Here is a 16,070-nt window from a genome sequence, read left to right on the forward strand (position 1 = left end):
CTACATGTCCTGTCTACATGCAGTTTTTGAGACAGTCTCGTGTAACCTAGGCTGGCCAGTCATCCCTTCCTGCCAACAAAGTTCATCCCAAATCGATAACTGGAGTAGACCAGTGAAATGGTAATGTGTTTTATGGCACTAAGCTTGGGGTTGTTTACACAGTGCATGACTGATACTCAACTCTACCTCAAGTGTAGGCATCGTTATAATTCCTGAACCTCCCTGCCCTCCTGTTCTTTCTAGGGCTCCTTTGCTTAAATTCCCTCAGAATGAGTTCCCTGTCTATTGTGGGAGAGCAGACTGACAAGCTTCCAGGCTCTATATTCACTCATTAGCTTTAGCATAATGTCAATGGTGTGCTATATATATGTTAGCAGAATAAACTGTCCTCCCCTGGTTCTGGCTAAGGCGGGGCGTGTGAGCACAGCATCTTCAGAGCTGATGTGAGGTAAAGCCATGCCTTCTCATTTAGACCACATTAATTACATAGGAGCTAAAGGGATTCCAGTGCCTGCCTGCTTATGCTGAGGTGCCCGCTTTGTTGGTGTACAAGGCAAATACGCCATTAACGTCCCTACAATATCGGAATTAATTTTTAAAACGAGACTGAAGAGAGGACAACAAGTTGAAAAATATCCATTTTATGGGTAAGAAATTGTAAGGTGCACCTGAACTGAAGTGTAAAATACATCCTGGATTTTGAAGATGATTGAAAACAGGGATATAAAAGTCTTACTAACAGATTTTATACTGTGTACATGTTGAAATTATAGTAATTTAGGTTAATATATAAAACAAACAGGGTTTCTCTGTGGCTTTGGATCTTGTCCTGGAACTCGCTCTGTAGACAAGGCTGACCTCAAGTTTACAGAGATCCACCTGCCTCTGCCTCCCAAGTGCTGGGATTAGAGACGTGCACCACCACCAACCGGCTTAAGTACAGCACTTTAACTGAAATTAATTCAATTTATTCAGAGAATGTTGGGTCCCCTGAAGCTGGGTGTGGGTTCTGGAAACAAAATTCAGGTCCTTTGGAAAATCAACAATTTTTTTTTTTTTTTTTTTTGGTTTTTCGAGACAGGGCTTCTCTGTATTGTTTTGGAGGCTGTCCTGGAACTCACTCTGTAGACCAGGCTGGCCTCGAACTCACAGAGATCCACCTGCCTCTGCCTCCCGAGTGCTGGGATTAAAGGCATGCGCCACCAACGCCCGGCTTCAACAATTATTTTTAACTGCTGAGCTACCGCTCCTGTCTCATACTTGCTGGCTGATCTGAAACTTGTGGCCATCCTTTGTCTCTGCCTCTGAATGCTGGCATTATAGCGGTTTGCCACCACACCTGGATCCTTTTCCTTCTTAAATATGGCTACCAGGATATTTTAATGCACACATGACTCCATGGTACATTTCTGAGATGTAGCTCTTAGGATTCGGGGACTTTGTCACTTTGGGGTCATTACTTTCTTTATGGTCCGTGTATTACCTCCCTACTAAGTTATGTACTTCAAAGATTTTAAATATGTGTGCACATCATGTGTTTTCTGTTCCTGGTAGGTCAGCGTTGGTGCACACCTTTAATCCCAGCTCTAGGGAGGAAGACGCAGGCAAATAACAGGGAGTCCGAGGCCTGCCTGATCTACAAAATGAGTTCCAGGCCAGCCAGGAATATTGCACAGAGAAACCCTGCTTGCTGTATGAATTAGACTTGGGAGAACTCCATGCCACTATCAGCCAAGCCTATAACAGCTACGGTATTTTAGATAATGATGGCTATGCAACCTTACGTTCCAGTGCACCTGTGGATGTAACTCAAACACCAGGGGTGATAAAATCTATATGACTTCTTTCCTGGGAGTGTGCCAGATGTGGTGACTGTGAGAAATGCTGTATTATTTAATTACATTATCAGTGTGCTGACAGGATGATCAAAAGTGGAAACTGTTAAAGTCAATGAAATATGTTGAGACAAGGTCTGAAGAATCCCTGAGCAGATAACACTGCTTAGGTTTTGGGAGTGACCTAAGTCTGGAAGTGACCTAAATTTGCACAAACTTAAACAAAAATTAACTTCAGCATGTTTGTTTTGTGTTAAGGTCCAAGTTTGGGGCTGTTCACATCTAAGCATACTCACTACAATCTTAGCCCCCTGAATGTTTCTTATAAATGCCTATACCAGGGCTAGGGAGATGGCGCAGCCGATAAAGGCGCAGCCTGAAGACCTGTTCTGGTAGCTGAAAACATGTGTGGGAAGGGTGGAAGGAGAGAACTCCTCCGCAAAGGGTTGTCTTTTGATGTCAATATAAGCTCCATGGCATATTCACCCCTCCTTCCTACATGTAGTGAGCACCCTCCATATTCACCCCTCTTCCCTACACACTGTAAGCACACACACATACAAAGCAATACATTTAAATGCCTATATTAAAGAAAAGCAGAACTCCTTTCCACCGATCAGAGGTGGCCAACAGACTGAATTGAGCAAATGTGACACTGACCAATGACATGTTTCTTTTGCTTTATTTCAATCTTCTCATAAGGGCCTCCTCAGGGACCACTTCCAGTTCGAGTCTCCCCGATTCCTAAGGTCTTGTCTGCTCCGATAAGCTCTGGATAAGCCTTAGTTTACGTTTCCAGCAGTCCAGAGCTGAATCTGCTCCTCCTTGCAGGACTCCGAAGTTCAAATTCCTCCACTGAGTCCAGTGGAAACTTGGTGATAACCACCTGGCTGTAAAAGTCGCCAGAGGGGCAAGCAGGCTGTGTGATCAGGTTTATCCTACCGGCTAAAGTCCTCAGTTCCAGATAGCACGCACTTGGGCTTCTGGGCTGTAGGCCTTCCAGACAAGAACAGATCTTTAGCCAGATGCTGTCACACACCTGAATTCTTAGCATAAGCAAAAGATATCAGGCCACCTTTTTTTATTCCCACGTTTTCATTTTCCCTTTGGGCCAGGACCTTGCATATCTAAGGCTTGCCTCAAATTTGCTGTGTAGCTGAGGGTCACCCTGGGCTCCCGATCCTCCTGCTTTACTTCCTGGGTGTTGGAATGGCTGGTCTGCACCACCATCCCCCGGTGCACGCAGGGAATCAAACCCAGGGCCTCCAGCACACTAGACAAGCACTCTACAAACTGAGCTACCTCCACAGCCTGCTTCTTCCACATTCCTACCATTTTTAGGTACAGAATTCACAGGGTGATGGAGGGAAGAGAGAAAGCGTGTGGCTGTGTGTGTACACGCGTGGACACCCAAGTATTGCTCCAGTCTCTAGACGGTTAGTTTTAGGTCCACTCTCTAAAACAATGCCCACCCTCACCCCCAAACACACATAGCTTCTGAGGCTTTCTAAGTGCTAGTTGTGACTGGACACTTTTTTTTTTGGTTTTTACGAGACAGGATTTCTCTGTATTGTTTTGGAGGCTGTCGGTCCAGCCTGGCCTCGAACTCACAGAGATCCGCCTGCCTCTGCCTCCCGAGTGCTGGGATTAAAGGCGTGCGCCACCACCGCCCGGCTGTGTCTGGACACTTTTAGCTCAAACTGCAGCTGTCCTGTCTGTAGTCCCTGGTCATCGAATAACATCTTGGTCCCACTTAGTCCTTTCTGTCAGCCCTCAAGCACCACACCTGAGCTATTTGAAGCCACAGGCACTTCTTGAAAGTGCCATAGAGCAGGCGACATTATCATGAAGAAAACTTAAATCTCACGGTTGTCTGCTGGCTGTCTTTCTCCTTGCCTTCCCAGCATGGTGCTGAGGCTGTTGTTCTCAACCCCCAGCCTTCAAAGTCCCCACGCCACAGATGCCCACAAGGGATGTCAGCTAACATTCAGGCCAAGGGAGGTATGCACACCCTTTACCTCACAGACTGGTTGGACTTCCTTCAGACTTGCAGGTGTGGGCTGGGGAGATGAGCCAGCAGATGCAATTGCTTGTTGCATAGGCCTGATGACCTGAGTCTTGCTTCTCAAACCCATGCTAAGAGAGAACCGACTCCCAAAGGCCCTCTGACCGCCACAAGCACACCATGGTGCCAATGTGCCCACACTCGCATGAACACATCACATCCTGTACACACACCAAGAAAACTAAATCAAAAGTTGTAGATGCCCTGCCATAACTGGACATGAGCACTGGAGTGATTTTTCTCTCCCTACAAGCATTGTTCCCCACTGCCCTCCCATCCCCCTCCTCTCTTCCCTCCCCCTTTCCCTTCCCTCCGCCTCACCCTACCCTCCGTCTCTCACTGCCTTCCCCCACAATCTCTATTCCTTTTTGCTATAATGACACAAAAAACATTTTCAGTCATTGCCGAGTGGTGAAATTACAAGTCATTTTTTTATTTCCCCATTTGTATTTTTTGCTCTCTCATTTTTATACTTTTTTCCATAATGAACTTATGTTATTTTTCATTAGTAAGAAAATATAATAGGAAATGGAACACCTTAAATGACCCCAGGAAGAATGATAATAGGGAAGCTGGGCTTTGCCCCAGAGTCTATTCTTGCTCAAGGGCGATGCCTCCTCTCCCTCCATAGATATTGTTTTTTCCTGTAACTCAAACTAGGTATTTCATTGCATTTTATTTTAGTGTGCTCTGTGTGTGTGTGTGTGTGTGTGTGTGTATGCGCGCGTGTGTGTGATGGAGGCTGATGTTCAGCATGTTCTTTGATGTTCTCTGTATTATTGTTATTATTATTTGAGACAGGTCTCTCACTGAATCTGGAGCTCACTGATTCTATCAACCTGGCTGGCCAACGCCCTTCATGGATCTCCCGCATGTATCTTCGGCACTGGGTCACTGATGGACCCTGCTAGGTTTGACTTTCACAAGGGATCTGGGCCCCTTTGGGTACTCTGTTCTCGTTTGGAATGTCACTGTTTTCTCGTAGGTACACTGTCCAAGTGTGCCACTGTCACAAGTGGCCACCAGACGTTGGACTCAAACCTCCTGAACTATGAGATATGTTAATCTGTCCTCTTTTTAAAGTTAACTGTCTCCAGAATCCCATCATAGTAACACAGAGATTCCACATTCCACTTCATAGTTCTGTCAACTCAGATAACTATCTCAGCTTTTCCATCCTTAGGTTCTGTCTTTAAAAATGGGAACAAAGGGCTGGAGAGATGGCTCAGAGGTTCAGAGCACTGACTGCTCTCCCAGGGGTCCTAGCTCAATTCCCAGCAACTACATGGTGGTTTGCAAACCATCTATAATGAGATCTAGTGCAGACATACATTCGTACAGAAGAGTGTTTACAAAATAAATAATCTTTAAAAAATGGGAACAAAATGTTTATTACACAGGATAGATGGGAAAACTGGGAATTTCCACCAAATCTCTCTCTCCTTTTTTTAAAATTTAGGTTAGAAACAATCTTGTTTCACATGTCAATCCCAGCTCCCTTTCCCTCCCCTCCTCCCCGCCAGGTCCCCCAGTCCCCCACCCAATCTCCACTCTGATCACCAAGGAGGGTGAGGCCCTCCATGGTGGATCACCAGTAACTGTCATTTCATCCAGGGAAGGGCCTAGGCTCTCCCCCAAGAGTCCCAGCTGAGAGAGCCTCCCATATTATGGCATGGGCACTCAAAGTCTATTTGTATGCCAGGGGTAAATACTACCCAAGGCCCCATAGATTACCTAGGCCTCCTCACTGACACCCACTTTCTGGGGGTCCACCAGATCTCTCTCTCTCTCTCTCTCTCTCTCTCTCTCTCTCTCTCTCTCTCTCTCTCTCTCTCTCTCTCTCTCTCTCTTGGTTTTACGAGACAGGGTTTTTCTGTATTGTTTTGTAGGCTGTCGGACCAGCCCGGCCTCGAACTCACAGAGATCCGCCTGCCTCTGCCTCCTGCATGCTGGGATTAAAGGCGTGTGCCACAACCGCCCAGCCCACCAAATCTCTTATATTAATGTCTTGTTCAAATAATACCTCATCTCCCTCACTCCCATAGATGTTGTTTTTCTGTAACCCAAAAGAAACATTTCATTTCATTTTATATATTTTAGTGTACAGTGTGTGTGTGTGTGTGTGTGTGTGTGTGTGTGTGTGGCCACAGCATATATTCAGAGGTCAGAGGACAACTTTTAACTTTTACATGGGTCCTAGCATGCATAGGGTCCCTGGTTCAAGTCCCAGTACCATTAAAATAAATAAATTGTTAATTCTATCTCTAAACCTCCACATTAACATCGCTCTAAGCAAAATATTTGTGAAGTCAGGGGGTTGGAGTACAATCTTAATTTTTCTAAAACATGGTATAGCAAATTCACAGTTAAGTTACTATAATTTTTTTGAGGCAGTTTCACTATGTAGCCTTGGCTAGCCTGGAGCTTGCTATGTAGACCAGGCTGGCCTCACATTCATAGAGATCTGCTTCAGCCTCTCCAGTGCTGGGATTAGAGGCATGTGGCACTATGCACAGTGAGTTATTAGAACTTTAAAAGTTCAATCAGGTTCTACATATAACATCTCAAATGTTCCCTGGAGGGCATCAATACAGGCCTGAGAGGTATATTTAAAGCACCTACCACAGGCTGGTGCCAGTAAGGAAGACACACACACACACACACACACACACACACACACACACACACACACACACACGCACGTGCACACACACACGCACGCATGCACGCGAGCACATACACACTTCTGTTCATTATGAAAGTAAGCACAGAGAGGTGAGGACTCCAGATGCAGCAGAAGTGACAAGGGGTGGAGGAGACAGCAAAGGACTTGGGTCTAAGTTGTCAGGCAAGTTAAAGGGACAAGGGTGGCACTTTCCTAGAAGATGGAGCAAAGGTCAGCAGGCAAGGGTAGCAGACTCTTAGGACACTTGAAGAACTACCTGCCACCGAGGTCACATGACGAGAGAAGCCAGATGCAGATAAAGAAAAGCATTCCTGTTCTCGTGGAAGAGTTTGGACTCTGCCCTGATGTCCATGGGGGAAAACAAGGGCCTTCTACCTGGCAGTCACATGACCCATTGTGCAGCTAGAGAGGCTCTCCCGGCTGTTACTGTGAGTGGCTCCTGACAAGTGCTATTCCCACTGTCTGTACCAGTGTCCACACTTTCTCAACCCCCTTTCTGTGTTTCCCCCGTTGTTCAATGTGGGTTTCCAGATGGACCAGGTCACTCATTCCTATATAAACCACACCCTGTTCTGTTGGCACTGTCTCAAATAAACTGCGTCTGCTTGCTGGTGCAAACCTGACCTATGGGGCTGCTTGCAGTTCCGTCCCCTGGTCCATCCTCCACAAGCAAGACCAAAAGGCCCCGAACCCGCATCAGTGCTAGCACGCCTTGCCCTTCTTAGTACCATTTTCCCTCTTTTCTTGTCTCAGAGCTTGGCTTGCAGTGACCTGCAAAGGCAGCCCCTAGCGCTCATCATGTATGCATTCCTGGTGACTACAGAAGCCTAAGCAAATGTCTCCATCTGTCAAATAGGAATGGCCTGTTGATGTACACATCTTCTAAGACTGTTGTGGAAATCACGTGAGACAGTGAGGGTAAATCACTTACACTACATGGCACATAGAGGTTCATAAAGAGTTGGTACAAATATTACAACCCATCCTGTCACAAGAGACGCTAGAGTCGGAACCTGTGATCTGGCTCCTCCCACAAGTCAGGCTTGGGTACCTGTCTTCAATATGCCAATGAAACAAATAAGTAATAATGAACAATGGGAAGAGGTTTATTCAGTGTGGCCACACGGGGGAGAGAACAAAAGAGGCTCGGGACCCCCTAAGTGCATCTCTGGGATCACAACTTGAGGTTTAGGTTTAAATGGAGGATCTGAGGGGTGCATAGCTAACAGACCTGGTCAGGGTGTTGTCCCACATGTCATTATCAGCTTCAGTCCCTCCTGCTAGGTGGCTGACAGATTGTCAGCGCTGTATGAACGTTTTCCAGGAGACAGGCACCGTCACTGACTAGCACCAGGCTCCTAGTTTGTTCCTTCTTCCAGTATGAAATTCAATTCTAGTTTCTTTAGGTGTCTTATTTCCCTCTCTGCCTCCCTCCCTCCCTTCCTCCTATTCTTTTCTATTTTTTAAAATAGGTTCTCTACATAGCCCTGGCTGTCCTGGAATTTGCTGTGTAGACCAGGCTGACCTCAAACTCACAGAGATCCACCTGCCACTACTTCCTGAGTGCTGGGATCAAAGGTGTATTCGACCTCACCTGGCTAAATTTTAATCTTTATTTTTATTTTGTGTGTGTGTGTGTGTGTGATTTTTATGTCTCTGTACCATGTATATGTAGTACCTCAGAGACCAGAAGAAGGAATCAGATTTCCTCTGGGACTGGAGTTAGAGTTTTGTGGGGCTATCGAACTCAGCTCTTCTGGAAGGGCAATAAATGCTCAGGCAACAAATGCTCTTAACCACTGAGCCTTCTCTCCGGTCCCTGGGAATACCTTGTCTTAATTGTCTGATATCCATGAGATGCCGTGGTATCTGTTTGTAATATTTCACTCCTGCAAATACTTCTTTATCCTCATTACAACTGCCTAAAACATCCCCACCAGGGGCTTAAAATAACACATTAAAAATGATAACTTCTGGCTGGGCAGTGGTGGAGCATGCCTTTAATCCCAGCACTCAGAGGCAGAGGCAGGCAGATCTTTGAGTTTGAGGCCAGCCTAGTCTATAGAGTGTGTTCTAGGACAGTCAGGGCTACAAAGAGAAATCCTATCTCAAAAAACAAAAACAGACCAAAAAAGAAAAAAAATCATCACTTCTTACTTCCCAGAGTTCTTGAGTAAGTTGGACTCAGAAAAATGGTGGCTTTGCAAAAGTTTGTAGTTGTATGGTGCCTGGGGTTGGAGTCCGTTTGAGGTCTTATTTCCTCACATGGGCTGTAGTTAACATGTGACCCGGCCTGGGCTGATTCACCAGAAGACACCTGGGGATCAACAGAAAATGCCCCAAGAAACCCATGAGGTTGTGCCACCTATTGTGACCTAGCTTCAGAAGTCACATTACTATCTGGGCCTGGTAACAACACGACACACATCTGTAATCCCAGCATTCGGGATGTAGAGATAGGAGAACAGTGAACCAAGGCCAGCCTGAGCAACACAGGAAGATTGTCTCACACACCATCCAACAACAGACAAACCTAATGCCACTGCTGCAGCGAGTCTCTGAAGACAGCCCTATTCTGTTGTGGGTGACAGAATCTTTTCATAGACAACAAAATTGCAACTCTGTTTTTGAAACCACAGAAGCACAACCTATGGTCACAAATCATTTACATTCCTCCCTTGTGTTTTTACAAGACTCCAAACTTCTCTTTCTACAACATCAGGCATAGTTTATAGTTCAAGATCCTATGACCTACATTGAGTGTGCATGAAAACCCTGAACTGTGATTTCTCAGGCCTACACGTCTTGAGTGCCATTTCTATCAATCTGAAGTCCTATGAGATCAGGACATAAGAATCCCTTACATGCCTAGCATTCTCTGGCAAGAGGTATCTATTATAGATGCCTTATATTTGGGGGCAAGAAGTAAGATTCCCCCATCACTGGTCCAGAGACGACCACACACTGCGTTTGTGGAACAGGGTTCAGTCCTTGTGCTGGGAATTCTGCATAGCTAGGTGTGCCTTAGTACATAAAGCTCTGGTCTGCTTTCCAATAGTGACATAGATATGTACATATACATGCACATATATATGGTGTTATATACATCAAACAAAGCACTACTACTTGGGTGACTTGAAACCACAGAAACTGATAGTGCCGGGGGCTGAAGGTCTGTCGTGAAGATTTCAAAAGAGCCATGTTCCTGCTAGAATCTGTGTGGCCATCCTTCCTTTGGCATTCCTTTGTTGGTGAATGCATTGCAAAACCCTCCTCCAAACTCACAAGTCTTTCTGCCTACGCGTTATTGTGGTAATCCTGTTACCGTATGTTTGCCAAAAGCATGCACGTATGGTTAGCCACAGAGGCTTTTCATCAGAGATCCTTCCAGTGATGCCAGAAGAGAGAAGACTTGGCCCAATGACCCATTCTGAAGCCCCCACAGTGGAGGCAAACCATCTGGATCCCATGACTGAGGGACTCCACACTCAGCTGCTCTGGTAATGGCCTGGCTCCCAGGTGCTTTGTGTGGGAGAGAACACACTAAGCTCTAAGCAGTGCTTTGGGGGATTTGACTACTAAAACACATCCACAACACTCCACAGATGAATAAACTGACCTTTTAGCATTCATTGTCAGTCTCCTGGAGGGGGCCGGGGGTGGGTGGGAGCCAGTCCAATCTGCAATGTGCTGAATGGGCAGCTGCGGGTTTCTGAGCCCACATGGCTGAGGAACTCTGAGAATGAAGCTAGAGAGAGACAACTAAGACAGAAGATCTAAGAAGTTCATCTCCCAACCTTGCAATCACTTTCTTTGGCTCTGAGAACTTGATTCTCCCTGTCTCACCCTAATCTCAGCCTGGTGACACTCAGCAGAGTTCATGCCATGGTGCAATGTCTTTACTCACTAACAGCCTAGCTGTAGAGGTGAGGACAGCCTCTAGTTGAGAACTGCTACAGTTGCCTCTAGTTGGAGAGGTTCTTGAACAGAGATCAGGCTTCTGTAGTGAGCAAAATGCAGACACAAACCAATGTGTGTTTCTCTTAGCTGCCCCGTGACTCCAACGACAGGGCAAAGAGAGACCTGGGGCAGCGAAGGTTTCCACTGACTCAATGGAAAGATGAATATCAAAGTCCTGAGTGGCCACACAATAGGACTGTCCATGGACAGAGACCTGCATTCAGTCCCAACCACACCAGACTAGCTAATAGGCAGATGTCTTCCAGTGTGAAAACAAACACGTGACCCTATACTTTCATCTCCAGCTCAGTCTCTGCTAAAGGAGATAGATGTTCCTCAATTCAGCCTTTGGTTGACCCTGTCCAAAAGTCACTAAGGTGTATAACTTGGTCATTTATTTTTTGATGGCTTGATCAGCTGTAGGTGGCTGATGACACAGAGACCTCTAGTCACCACTGGGTAGGATCTTGGGTTCCTGGGATGTTAGTGAATGAGATGCCATTCACAGAGTTGGGACAAGTGGACACTCTTGCTGAACCCATCTTATCCAGTGTAAGCCAAATTATGGTAAGGAGATCTAACTTGGGACAAGACGAAGGGGAGGTTGTTGTACATGTGAACATGTTAAATGCTTTTGCATTTTCATTGTGAGTTATGCAAGGGGCACAGGATGGGAGAGAGATGGAACTAGAGGACAAGGAGAGGTCTCAGACTTGCCATGCATCTGTCCTGTACAATGTCTTGGAACTCCTTTCAAATCAGTGGGGTAATGTAGCGAGGCGAGACCACATCAGGTTGGTCCCAGTTTGCTACTTGGGATTAATGTATCATGAAAGAAATAAAGGATGTGCATGGGGGCAGTTATAAAGTCAGCAGTGTTAGAACACCAGGCAGCAGACATTTCACACTGGGGACTTTTCCCTTTGTCCTTTGGTTCTTCTTTCTTCACGTCCCGTCCCCGCTCTACTCCAACCAGCTTGCCCCGGAAAGAAAGCAAACAATGGAGTGGGTCTGCAATTATAAAGTCAGCAAGCAGTGTTAGAACACCAGGCAGCAGACATTTCACACCGGGGACTTTTCCCTTTGTCCTTTGGTTCTTCCCTCTTTCTTCACGTCCTGTCCCCACTCTACGCCAATCAGCTTGCCCCAGAAAGAAAGCATCTCATGGAGTGGGCCTCTGTAGTTGGGAGGAAGAGACAGTTGTGGGTTCCGAATTGGATTCTGGATTGCCACCGACCATCTGACAGAGTGTGAAGGAGTTATTTCAGCCTCTGTGAGTCTCAGTTTCTCCAGATGTGAAGATGGAGATTGTACACCTCTGCAAGAAATGGAAGGGCCAACGGGATATTACCTGCGGTGCATTTGGCAGGTAGTACATTCATATTCCACTTATGATGGTCACTTCCAAGTTTACTTAGTGTGTTTTGGTTTTGTTTGTCAAATGATGGCTGATAATTGCTATAATCTTAATAGGAATGGAGGAAGTGATTATAGCACAAGTTTTTGAGGAAGTGATAATGATACTAAATCCTATATGTGGTGTCTACGTCATAGGACCTAGAATCACCTTGGAGACAAGACTCTGGTGTGTCTGTGAGGGATTATATGGGTTAGGTTAATTGAGGCTGGAGGAGTCACCTTCACTGTGAGTGGCAACACTTTCCTGGCCTGGGGTCCCAGGCATCACCAAACGGTGACAGCTCTCGAGTATAGCAGTGTCTGACTGCAAATTCTTGAGCTGCCACTGCCTGCTTATGCCTCCATTCCTTCCCTGCCACGATGGACTGTGTCCCCTTTAACTGTGAGTGGATATAAACCCTTCCTCTCTTAGGTTGCTTTCGGTCAGGTATTGTCACAGCAGTGAGAAAAGTGACTAATCCGCCATGTACAGGGCATTTCTCACATTGCAGGCTTTTTGGAGTCCTTTGTGAGGATAACTTGCTGTTCTTTTCCCAACAGCTCCATGAAGCTGGGTCTGCTGTGATCTGATTTGACACAAGAAGGGAAGTGGCAATAATGCTGCCCAGAGAGCAGACTCAACTGTACCGGGAGTGGTGTCTGACTCTAGAACTTTTCTCTCCCTCCTCAGACATGTCACTAACAGCAAACCAAAGTACAGTTCCATTGAAGTCCTACCTGGGGGACCTGTGAGTTTATTGAGTTTGCTTCCAGAGCTTGGGTGACCCCAACACAGCTGTACCCCTGGAAAGCCAAGCGTGGACAACAGTGTTCCCATTGCTACACAAAGTCCCCCTTCAGTTAGCCTTCCGCCATCTACATACATACTCTAGCACTCCCTTAGACCATGAAGCCCGTGCAACTAGAGCACAACCAGACAACTTGCTGGGAGGTCCAGTCAGGAGCAGCTGGAATCTCTGGTGAAGGTTTAATGACCCTCTCCACCCCATCCATCTGCAAGCAAATGTGAATACTCAACAGGCCCAATGTGGAGCACGTGGTCCAGGGAGCCACACCTCTCTGATGAAGACAACGGTTGTTATGCTTAGAGGACAGCACTCTACAACAGTAATGGATGTCCCTAATCCAGCACCTGGGAAATGGAGGTAAGGAGAGCAGGAGTTCAAGGTCACCCTTGGCTACTTAGTGACTTTGAGGTAGTCTGGGCTCAAACTCCAATGAAACAGAACAAAAATAGAAATCAGGTCCGATTCTTCTGCTGGGATGTTTATTTGTTGAACATCTTTGTCCTTCTTATTTAACAAAAAACAGACAAAGTTATTGAGGTCAATTTTTAAAATGATTTTTAAAAGATTTATTTGTTATTTTATGAGTACAGGTGGGGTACTGATTGGATCCCCTGGAGCAGGAGTCATGTGGGTGCTGGGAACTGAACCCAGGGCATTTATTTTATTAATAATGTTGTACAGCTACCACCTTTGTTAAGCTTAAAAGCATTTGCTTTACTTATTAAGCAGTTTCCTCCTATTAAAATCTACCCCAGACACTGGATCTCACCAATCTGTACTCTGGCTCTACTGCATATAACAGAATCATATATGTAATTTTTTTTAGAGAAAGGGTCTCACTCTGTAGCTAAGCCTGGCTTAGAACTTACTATGCACCCCAACATGGCCTCAGATTTACAGTAATCCTCCTGTTTCAGCTTCCTGAGTGCTAGGACTATGGGCAGGAGTCACCATGCCTAGCTCATTATGTGATTTTGTTGTTGTTGTGTCTGTTCTTATTTTGCTTAGTGTAGTGTTTTGCAGGTTCCTGCACATCGTGCCCTGCATCAGTATCTCTTTATGATGGAAGAAATGCTTTATTGTGTGTGTAAAGCACAGCTTGCTTATCTATTCATCAGCTGATGGACATTTGGGTTTTTCCACCTCTTGCGTGTCACAGAGGTGAGCATGCATAAACATGTACCTGTTTTTGTTCCTGATCTCAGTTCTTTGGAGCTCACACCTAGGAGGAGGACTATGGCATCATGTATGCATCCTACATAAAGCTTTTCAGAGGAATCATTGAGCTATTTTTCTCAGAAGTTGGGCCACCTTACAGTTCCACCAGTATATTTCTCAACATGCTCAACAACACCTGTCATTTATTTTTGTGATGCTAGAGACGGCCCCCACAGCCTTATGCAGGCTGGGCAAGCGCTGCACCACTGAGCTGCCGACTGAGCCCCAATACTTGGTCTTTCTGTTTTTTTTTCTTTAACACAATCATAGTAGGTTTACGAAGTGGTATCTCACTGAGGTTAACTGATTATGCTGAATTCTCCTAGATGTCCCTTTGTGTATCTTCTTCAGAGAAATGTCTACTCTAGTCCTGTGCCTACTTCTCTCTCCTGGCATCTCCCACCTCTCTCTCTCTCTCTCTCTTTCTCTGTGGATTGATTTGTGTCTTCACAACAAAAAGCACAAAATGGGTAATTTACAATCACATGGGGTTTATTTTGTTCATGGTTTTAAAAGTTTGGCACAAAAATCTGTGGCGGGTCTTCGTTCTGTGTAATAACATGGGTGGAGGTTGACACTGGGGAACCACACAGGGGAGTCAGAGAGAGGATGGAAATTGAACTCTCTTTAGCAGGAACCTATTCCTGCAATTCTAACCCATTCCACAATAGGGAACTAATCGGTTCACAAGGGCCAAGTCCTCATGACAGACTCACCTTTTAAAGGTGCCAGCTCTTAACACCTACAGTGCAATTCAGTTTCAATGTGAGCTTTAGCTGGGATATTCAAACCATAACAGATTATGATGTTTTGTTGAGTTGTGAAAGTTCTCTAGACAGAATTCCTTGACTTAGAATGGAGCTATGTCCAGATAAAACTGTCATAAATAAAAAATAGCACAGATCAAAAGTGCATCAAACATGCCTAATATAGCAAGCACACAATGAAGGGCTGATTGTTTACCCAGGTGCCCATCTTCCTGCTTTGCTTGTAGCAGGCACCAGACCTTAGTAGGCTCCCAGACCTTAGCACAATAGACTCCATGATGGAAGTACTATTCAGGCCGTAAAACTCAAGCATGTAGACAGTATCACCAGCCAAATGAAAACAGAGACCTAATCCACCCAAGTCCACAGCTCTGGGGAAGTCTCTAAATGGATTAATTTTGCTTTCTGACTTCTGTAGTTGTACTCCTGGCTGTTTGTGTTAACTGAAGTATGTCAATCCAGGACATGGTTTTGTTCTTAAAAGCTCACCCTGAGAAAGGCTCGGGGCTACACAGGGATCCTGAACACCCAGTGTACTCATGGGCCAGCTAATGAAGAGTTTCTATTGGCTTAAACCCAAGTCCACACAGTCTTCTCTAGTGAACACCCCATAACACTGCCAGCTTTGTGAAGTTATTGTATTGGATGTGGCTTGCCCATGAAAAGATCACAGTTCAAAACTTGTGTAGAGTCCTCAAAGCAAGTCCCAGTGTGTGGGATTTTCAGATGCTAAACCCTGGCTAGACATACAGGTATACTGTTACTTTTCTTTTGCTGTGATAAAACACTATGACCAAGGCAACTTACAGAAGAAAAAGTTTATTTGGGGCTTATGATTCCAGTGGGATGATAATAGTCCATGATGGTGGAGAAGCCATAGCAGGAAGTGGAGAGCTCACATCTTCATTCATAAACTTTAGCTAGCTTGGAATGGTACATGTCTTTTGAAACATGAATGCACCCTACCCAACCCCCTGCCCAAGTAATAGACTTCTTCCAGCAAATCCACACCTCACACTCCTCCACTAAGAGCCATCAAGTGGGGTTCAAGTATTGAAAGGCCAGAGACATATGGGGTGGAGGCGGAGGTGAGGGGGAGGGTGGGGGTGGAGGGTGGGGGAGTGGCACACATCTCATTCAGACCACCACAGTTTGCAAACATTTTCTCCCATCAATAGGTTCCTTTCCCTCCGCTGATAATGTCTTTTTAGTTTTGTTTCACTTTTTTTTTTCTTTTTGAAAAGGTCTTAGCTGCTCTGGTACTTCCTATGTTTTCTGGGCTGGCCTTCAACTCATGGCAATCCTTCTGCCTTAGTCTTTCAAGTGCTGGAT

Source organism: Mesocricetus auratus, unplaced genomic scaffold, assembly GCF_017639785.1.
Source record: "Mesocricetus auratus isolate SY011 unplaced genomic scaffold, BCM_Maur_2.0 Super-Scaffold_100006, whole genome shotgun sequence".
NCBI classification, from domain to species: domain Eukaryota; kingdom Metazoa; phylum Chordata; class Mammalia; order Rodentia; family Cricetidae; genus Mesocricetus; species Mesocricetus auratus.